Below are 10000 nucleotides of genomic sequence, written 5' to 3' on the forward strand. Positions count from 1 at the left end.
AGCTTACCGCTACCGCATCCAGCTACACTGACATCGACAAGTAGAAATGACAATAATCCAGCAGTGACTGGAAGAGAAGGCAGGTTTAAATAGCAGCTGGCTGATTGACACCAGGTGTGCCCAGGTGCCAATCAGCCGCAGCTGAGGGGAAGCAGCACTCAGGGAGACAATCAGGAAATAACCAAAATAAGAGCGCTGACAGGAAATGACAGAGGAAAAACAAAAACATAACTAAACTGTCAGGGACAAGCCTGACAGCATGGAGTCAGTGCTTAGCGTTTAGCAGGTAAGCATCAGGCAGCGGACTCACCCCAAATGATAATAAACACCTCCCAGTCAACTACTAGTAACATCACTATGAGCCTGTTGACCTTCTAGAAATATAAACTGCTGCTCAGCTCGCTCGCAGTCCTGGCTCGAGGTGAAGGCTAATTCGCTTTTAGCGTAACGTTAGCTCATTTTGCGGTGTGTGCGCGTGTGTGTGTGTGTTACGGACAGCAAAGCCCTGTCTGTCTGTTATTTCACTTTACCTTTTTCTGTGTTGATTGAGCTGGACATTATGTTATATGAAGAGTTTCTGTCTCTGATAGTTGATATAATAATGTAAGTGCATCATAAAGCCTACATGAACTCCATGGTGTTCAGGGATGAATAGTCTCTCCTATTGCTATTGTACCATTTTTTTCAGCTATAGTTACATGAATCATTAGTAATGGAGCAGCCTAGTTTTGAATGGCAGGGTCCCTACTATCACATGTTGATAAAAATATAACATTTATATAATAAATCAACTACAGGCTTCCCAAATGCTGTAATAAATTAAGCATGATGAGTTGACTTGAAACTGTTTAATGTTGCACTTTTTATATGTAGAAGAAACGTTTTGTCATTTTATTTAATCTGAGCAACAACTTGAGGCAGTTTAATGTTGATTAACGTGGGCAGAATTATTATAGTGTTCCCAATGTTAAAAGGATAAAGCCATTGTTCACAAATTTAGTAAATAAATAACCAAAACATTTATATTTTGTTGTTTTCTTACTGTACCGAAAATGAACCGAACCGTGACCTCTAAACCGAGGTACATGCCGAGACCGAAATTTTTGTGTACCGTTACACCCCCACCAAATAGTCATGAAAGTAAAGAAAACACATTAAATGAGAAGGTGTGTCCAAACTATTGGCCTGTACTGTATATCTACGGCTTATAGTCCGGTGCGACTAATATATGAAAACATTTCCTAGTCCAGAAAACAGGGTAAACCATGACAGAAAGCTGCACGACAGCTCGTACCTCCAACTACTTGTAAGTTGAGGTACCAAGTGTAACCTGACATGAGCTATGGGAACCATGCAGACACAACTCCTCTGTGCCCAGCAGGGAGGTGATGGCTCCCATTCTTATAGTCTTTGGTATGACTCAGCCGGGGTTTGAACTCTCAGGGCGGACACTCTAACCGCTAGGCCACTGAGAACATTCACAGACAGATTCTTGTAATCTGTAATCCCGTTAAAACTAACAGGGTTACATATTATGTTGCGTATCGTACAACTTGTTCCACCGTCCTTCATTGCTATACGTGTTTGTTTATTTATTTTCCCGGACACTGCCAGCGCTCAAAGTCTTGGCACAAGTGTGCAGTAGACGGAGCCAGCCGCTGATGGACACTAAACACCCCGTCAGAGAGCTTCGGCGCGGCCCCCAAATAGGTTTCTATTCATCTGCCGGTGCAAATCACGGCTCGGGCAAGGAGCCACTTTATCTTAGCTGTCCTTCTCTACTTGCCTACTCTACTCGCTCCATGGATCTTAGTTGCCAAGACTTGCTGTCTGCCGACTGGAATGACCATGAGTGTGCTTTTCCATCTCAGTCAACCCATCCAGACTTCTTAAAGTTTACTAAGCACTCATTTCAATCGATCAATTAATGTTGACTTATATAGCCCTAAATCACGAGTGTCTCAAAGGGCTGCACAAGCCACAACATCCTGGGCTCAGGAGAGTCCAGTCCATAGTGGATCTAACATAATAGTGTGAGAGTCCAGTCCATAGTGGATCTAACATAATTTTGTGAGAGTCCAGTCCATAGTGGATCTAACATAATTTTGTGAGAGTCCAGTCCATAGTGGATCTAACATAATAGTGAGAGAGTCCGGTCCATAGTGGATCTAACATAATAGTGTGAGAGTCCAGTCCATAGTGGATCTAATATAATAGTGTGAGAGTCCAGTCCATAGTGGATCTAACATAATAGTGTGAGAGTCCAGTCCATAGTCGATCTAACATAATAGTGAGAGTCCAGTCCATAGTGTATCTAAAATAATAGTGAGAGTCCAGTCCATAGTGTATCTAACATAATAGTGTGAGAGTCCAGTCCATAGTGGATCTAACATAATAGTGAGAGTCCAGTCCATAGTGGATCTAACGTAATAGTGTGAGAGTCCAGTCCATAGTGGATCTAATATAATAGTGTGAGAGTCCAGTCCATAGTGGATCTAACATAACAGTGTGAGAGTCCAGTCCATAGTGGATCTAACATAATAGTGAGAGTCCAGTCCATAGTGGATCTAACATAATAGTGAGAGTCCAGTCCATAGTGGAACTAACATAATAGTGTGAGAGTCCAGTCCGTAGTGGATCTAACATAATAGTGGGAGTCCAGTCCATAGTGGATCTAACATAATAGTGGGAGTCCAGTCCATAGTGGATCTAACATAATAGTGAGAGTCCAGTCCATAGTGGAACTAACATAATAGTGTGAGAGTCCAGTCCGTAGTGGATCCAACATAATAGTGGGAGTCCAGTCCATAGTGGATCTAACATAATAGTGAGAGTCCAGTCCGTAGTGGATCTAACATAATAGTGTGAGAGTGCAGTCCATAGTGGATCTAACATAATAGTGTGAGAGTCCAGTCTATAGTGGATCTAACATAATAGTGAGAGTCTCTCTAGTCCATAGTGGATCTAACATAATAGTGTGAGAGTCCAGTCCATAGTGGATCTAACATAATAGTGTGAGAGTCCAGTCCATAGTGGATCCAACATAATAGTGTGAGAGTCCAGTCCATAGTGGATCTAACATAATATTGTGAGAGTCCAGTTCATAGTGGATCTAACATAATAGTGAGAGTCCAGTCTGTAGTGGATCTAACATAATATTGTGAGAGTCCAGTCCATAGTGGATCTAACATAATAGTGAGAGTCCAGTCCATAGTGGATCTAACATAATAGTGAGAGTCCAGTCCATAGTCCATTTAACCCCCAATTCCAACCCTTGATGCTGAGTGCCAAGCAGGGAGGTAATGGGTGCCATTTTTATAGTCTTTGGTATGACTCGGCCGGGGGTTTGAACTCACGACCTACCGATCTCAGGGCGGACACTCTAACCACTAGGATTTCAGTATCGACCCGCACGTCACCACTTTTCATCTGGGACCAAACACGGTTAGCATCTGAGGTGTCTATGTGGAGTTTGCATCTTCTCCATCTTCCACCCACATCCCCCAAACATGGGTTCCTTCAAAATAATATTACAAATTGTCAATAAGTGTAAATGGTAGTTTGTCTATATGTCCCTGATGGTGGCGGCCCGCCATGGCAAAATAAAAGCCGCTACACCCTAAATGGGAACTGCTCTTTTCTGGTTTTTTTTCCAATCATTTACAATCATCATCATCTTCCTTTTAAGATTCTATCGTATTCTGTCGTAGAGTCCAGTCGCACACAAAAGAAGGCAACTCCTCGCACGGAAAACGCCACGCTCCCCTACTCCCTCCAACGCCCGCACACAAGCCCGTGGGCTCTGCCTGCGTGTCGGTGCCAATCAGCCAGAGTAATCTCACGCCGGTCAACAGGAACATTCCCCTCTTAACTCCCAAGGAGAAAGCCGAGCAGCCCTTCTCTTCCTGCAAGAGGCCCAGTTGTGCTCCACTGACTCCCCCAGGATAAATGGAGATAATGGGAGTCATATGCCGGCAGCTGCTTTGGGACCAGCCAAAGTCAAACATTTACCGTGGAGAAAAGTAATAATTATAATAGATTTTATTCGTAAAAAGCACTTTACATTGAGCAAACAACCTCAAAGTGTATTAAAAAACAAAACAAAGATAATAAAAATAATAAAAATAAAAACTAGAACAGCCTTATACAGTGTTTTTCAACCACTGTGCCATGAGATACAGTCTGGTGTGCCGTGGGAGAATATGTGATTTCACCTATTTGGGTTAAAAATAATTTTTGCAAAGCAGTAATTATAGTCTGCAAATGATGTGTTGTTGTTGAGTGTCTGTGCTGTCTAGAGCTCGGCAGAGTAACCGTGTAATACTCTTCCATATCAGTAGGTGGCAGCAGGTAGGTAATTGCTTTGTAGATGTCGGAAACAGCGGGAGGCAGGGTGCAGATAAAAAGGTATCTAATGTTTAAACCAAAAAATAAACAAAAGGTGAGTGCCCCTAAGAAAAGGCATTGAAGCTTAGGGAAGGCTATGCAGAACCAAACTAAAACTGAACTGGCTACAAAGTAAACAAAAACAGAATGCTGGACGACAGCAAAGACTTACTGTGGAGCAAAGACGGCGTCCACAATGTACAACCGAACATGACAATCAACAATGTCCCCACAAAGAAGGATTAATGTAGATGCGGGAAATATCGCTCAAAGGAAGACATGAAACTGCTACAGGAAAATACTAGGGATGTCCGATAATGGCTTTTTGCCGATATCCGATATTCCGATATTGTCCAACTCTTTAATTACCGATACCGATATCAACCGATACCGATATATACAGTCGTGGAATTAACACATTATTATGCCTAATTTGGACAACCAGGTATGGTGAAGATAAGGTACTTTTAAAAAAATTTGTAAAATAAGATAAATAAATTAAAAACATTTTCTTGAATAAAAAAGAAAGTACAACAATATAAAAACAGTTACATAGAAACTAGTAATGAATGAAAATGAGTAAAATGAACTGTTAAAGGTTAGTACTATTAGTGGAGCAGCAGCACGCACAATCATGTGTGCTTACGGACTGTATCCCTTGCAGACTGTATTGATATATATTGATATATAATGTAGGAAGCAGAATATTAATAACAGAAAGAAACAACCCTGAATGTGTGAATGAGTGTAAATGGGGGAGGGAGGTTTTTTGGGTTGGTGCACTAATTGTAAGTGTATCTTGTGTTTTTTATGTGGATTTAATATAAAAAAACAAACAACAACAAAAAACGATACCGATAATAAAAAAAACGATACCGATAATTTCCGATATTACATTTTAACGCATATATCGTCCCTAGAAAATACCAAAAAAAAGGAGAAAAAAACATCAAAATAGGAGCGCGAGACAAGAACTAAAACACTGCACACAGGAAAACACCAAAAATCTCAAAATAAGTCAGGGTGTGATGTGACAGGTGGTGCCAGTACACCTACTTTGAGACAAGAGCTATATTGATGCATGCTTGGTTATGCTTTAAAGTCATATCCAACAATTGCGATGACGACTTTTTACTATAAACTTGAGTTTAGTTTTTTACTGATTTCTGCTGGTGGTGTGCCTCTGCTTTTTTTTTAAGCAAAAAATGTGCCTTGGCTCAAAAAAGGTTGAAAAACACTGGCCTAATAGCTAGGACCAGCACAAATACATCTAAAAAATACATTTTAAAAAAGAAGGGTTTTGAAGCCTTTTTTGAAAGCATTCACAGTCTGCGGTGCCCTCAGGTGGTCAGGGAGAGCGTTCCACAGACCGGGAGCGGCGGAGCAAAAAACCCGGTCTCCCATTGTTCGTAGCTTTGTCCTCTGAGGTTGGAAGAGGTCAGTCTGTCCGGAGCGGTGGTGTCGTGTGGAGGATTTGGGGGGGTGAGCAGTTCTTTGAGGTAGAGGGGGGGGCATTTCCATGGAGGCACTGGGAGACTTTGTATTCAAGCCTGAGTGGAACAGGAAGCCAGTGAAGGGATTTGAGAAAACTGGTGTGGTCGTATTTCCGCACTCTCATCAAGTGAGTAACACACAAATCTGCCCAATCCCCCAATGCACACGAGGTGTTGTGGGACCTTCACTTAGCATGTGAGCACATGTTCTACATGGAGGCCTGGAAGAGCCATTAGCCTGCTGCTGTTTACTTGACTGTCTCTAATTGGCCTTCGGCTAACAAAGGGAGGGAAACCGGAGTCCGAGGTCACTGCGGCTATTCCTGTTGCTAAAGACCAAAGAAGGCTATAATACAGTCCACATCAACATACACTATAACTTGAAGTGCCATCCCATTCCTAACCCATAGGGTTCAATATGATCTGGGTCCACCTTTTGCAGCTATTACAGCTTCAACTCTTCTGGTAAGGCTGTCCACAAGGTTGCCGAGTGTGTTTATAGGAATTTTCCACCGTTCTTCCAAAAGTGCATTGGTGAGGTCACACACCGATGTTGGTGGAGAAGGCCTGGCTCTCAGTCTCCGTTTTAATTCATCCCAAAGGTGTTCTGTCGGGTTCAGGTCAGGACTCTGCTCAGGCCAGTCAAGTTCATCCGCACCAGACTCTGTCATCCATGTCTTTATGGACCTTGCTTTGTGCACTGGTGCACAGTCATGTTGGAAGGTTTGGGAGCGTGGAATTGTCCAAAATGTTTTGGTATCCTGGAGCATTCAAAGTTCATTTCACTGGAACTAACTCCTGAAAAACAACCCAACACCATAATTCTTGTTCCACCAAATTTCACACTCGGCATAATGCAGTCCGAAATGTAGCGTTCTCCTGGCAACCTCCAAACCCAGACTGGTCCATCAGATTGCCAGATGGAAAAGTGTGATTCATCAGTCCAGAGAAGGCGTCTCCACTGCTCTAGAGTCCAGTGGTGATGTCCTTTACACCAGTGGTACCCAACCTTTTTGTAGCTGCGGACAGGTCAACCCTTGAAAATTTGTCCCACGGACCGGGGGGGGGGTTATTTTTTATTTACTTTATTTTTTATACAATCATGTGTGCTTACGGACTGTATCCCTTGCAGACTGTATTGATATATAATGTAGGAAGCAGAATATTAATAACAGAAAGAAACAACCCTGAATGAGTGTAAATGGGGGAGGGAGGTTGTTTGGGTTGGTGCACTAATTGTAAGTGTATCTTGTGTTTTTTATGTTGATTTAATTTAAAAAAAAACAATAACATATTTTATTTTATTATTTTTTTAATTTCTTGTGCGGCCCGGTGCCAATCGGGGACCACTGCTTTACGACACTGCATCCCACGCTTCGCATTGGACTTGGTGATGTATGGCTTACAGTGTTTCCCATAAACTGCCAAGATACCTGTGGCGGTGGGGGCGTGGCTATGGGCGTGGTCACCATGACATCATCAAGTAATTTGCATTATTTACTACAATGATATGATTTTCTCTAAAAAGGCTAAAAAAATGTATACTTACTAATTAATAATAACAGTTTGGTTTTAAACGTCCATCCATCCATCCATTTTACAATATAATTACAACACTTTATGTACATATTTATATACAGATTTGATTCGAACAATAAGTTATTCACTGAACTATATTTATTAATTGTGGTTCTTACAAAAAATATATCTTATAAAATATAAAAGCTAAAATGTCTCTTAAAGCTCTGCCCCTTTAATTAGTGCATACTAAATAATTTAACTTTAGCCTACTGCTACAACCATATTATTTACCAGCAACATAAAGTGAAACAGAGGCAGAGGTGTCCTGCCACAGTCAGTAACAAATAAACAGAAAACAGTAGTGGTCAAATACAAATAAGGCAACAAGAGAAGTATCCTACACTTCTCTTTTGTAAAGTAAATCTGAACAGCCGATACGGGCATCTACATCAACTATATGATTTGCCTGAGAAACTGGAGAGGACAAAAAAAAAATTGTGGCGGACGTAATTCTTTCGTGGCGGGCCGCCACAAATAAATGAATGTGTGGGAAACACTGGCTTAGATGCAGCTGCTCGGCCATTGAACCCCATTCAATGAAGCTCTCTGCGTACTGTACGTGGGCTAATTGGAAGGTCCCATGAAATTTGGAGCTCTGTACCAACTGACTGTGCAGAAAGTCGGCGACCTCTTTGCACTATGCGCTTCAGCATCCGCTGACCCCTCTCTTGTCTGGTGGTACCGGTACCAAAATATTGGTATCGGGACAACACCAGTACAGGCCAAAAGTTTGGACACACCTTCTACTAATTCAATGTGTTTTCTTTATTTTCATGACTATTTACATTGTAGATTGTCACATCAAAACAAGTTGAAAAACTCATTGGGGTGTTACCATTTAGTGGTCAATTGTACGGAATATGTACTGTACTGTGCAATCTACTAATTAAGGTTTCAATCAATCAATCAATCAATCAATCAATCAATAACCAACTTTTTGCAGTCATTGCAAATTGCCAGTTTTTTATCCGTCAGAGACACTTTAAAATAATCCCAAACACGGTGTCGTTAGTCAGTCACCGAGCGAGCTCGCTTGTTAGCCACGGCTACAGCACCGGCAACAACACACTCTTGTTGTTGTTATGCTACGCTCGCGGCGGGTTGATGAGGTCGTTGAGAGGGGAGAGGGGAGGGGCTGCTGACTGGGAGACACAACTGCTCTGTGTTTCTCCCTATGTCCGTGTACCGCGCCGTACAGCGGCGTTTGAAAAAGTCATTCATTTTACTTTTTGAAACCGATACCGATAATTTCAGATATTGCATTTTAAAGCATTTATCGGCCGATAATATCTCTACTAACTACGGCAAGAGATAAGCTAGCTTCCACATCAAGACGAAACGCGTTTGAGCGTGTAACACACAACACTGTGATAGGACACCAATCTGTACTGAGTGAAACACATGAATAATCATATTACAGTATCTGTTTGGGTATCGATCCGATACCAAGTAGTTACAGGATCATACATTGGTCATATTCAAAGTCCTCATGTGTACAGGGACATATTTACTGACTTTATAAACATAATATACTTTTTTTTTTAAACGAAAAAAGATTTTGTGATGCCAAAAAATATCGATGTAATCATAGTAGCATCGACTAGATACGCTATTGTACTTGGTATCATTACAGTAAGTGTTAGGTGTAGATCCACCCATGGTGTTTGTCTATATTGTAGCGTCCTGGAAGAGTCGGTGCTGCAGGGAATTCTGGCAACAAAAAAAATAAAAATGTAATAATCACTTATTCTTCTCTTCTTTGATACTTTACATTAGTTTTGGATGATACCACAGATATAGGTATCAATCCAATACCAAGTAGTTACAGTATTATACATTGGTCATATTCAAAGTCCTCATGTGTCCAGGGACGTATTTACTGACTTAATGAATATAATGTCAATTTAAAAAAAGGAAAAAAAAAATTTGTGACGATAAAAAATATCGATGTAATCATAGTAGTATCGACTAGATACACTCCAGTACTTGGTATCATTACGGTGGATGTCAGGTGTAGATCCACCCATGGCATTTGTTTACATTGTGAGCTATCGTATCCTCCTACGGTGTGTAGTGAAGCATGTTTAGCTATTCCTCGTCCTCCGGTGATAATGGTACTTGTAAGAAACATACTAAGCAAACTCATCCAAAAGATGGCGCCATAGCGCAATAACACAAATTTGAGTGTCTTTGTGTTTAATGAAAACCATTTGCTTTATGGCCGTCAGCGAAGAAATATCCATAAATTAGCCCCACCGTTTTAGAAACCACAGGATGCAAAGCGTAGGAAAAAAGTTGTGGCTTATATATATATATATTGGGATGGCATGGCGTAGTGGGTAGAGCAACCGTGCCAGAAACCTGAGGGTTGCAGGTTCGCTCCCCGCCTTTTACCATCCAAAAATCGCTGCCGTTGTGTCCTTGGGCAGGACACTTCACCCTTTGCCCCCGGTGCCACTCACACCGGTGAAATGAATGATAGGTGGTGGTCGGAGGGGCCGTAGGCGCAAATTGCAGCCACGCTTCCGTCAGTCTACCCC

The 10000-nt window shown here is 41.6% G+C and overlaps 1 protein-coding gene across 1 annotated transcript in view; it reads left to right on the forward strand.

The window, feature by feature from the left end:
- LOC133657666 (protein FAM53B-like) overlaps positions 1 to 10000 on the forward strand; it is a 101123-nt gene that overhangs the window by 51553 nt on the left and 39570 nt on the right. The window lies entirely within an intron of this gene.

The sequence above is a fragment of the Entelurus aequoreus genome, linkage group LG09 (assembly GCF_033978785.1).
Source record: "Entelurus aequoreus isolate RoL-2023_Sb linkage group LG09, RoL_Eaeq_v1.1, whole genome shotgun sequence".
In the NCBI taxonomy this organism is placed as follows: Eukaryota; Metazoa; Chordata; class Actinopteri; order Syngnathiformes; family Syngnathidae; genus Entelurus; species Entelurus aequoreus.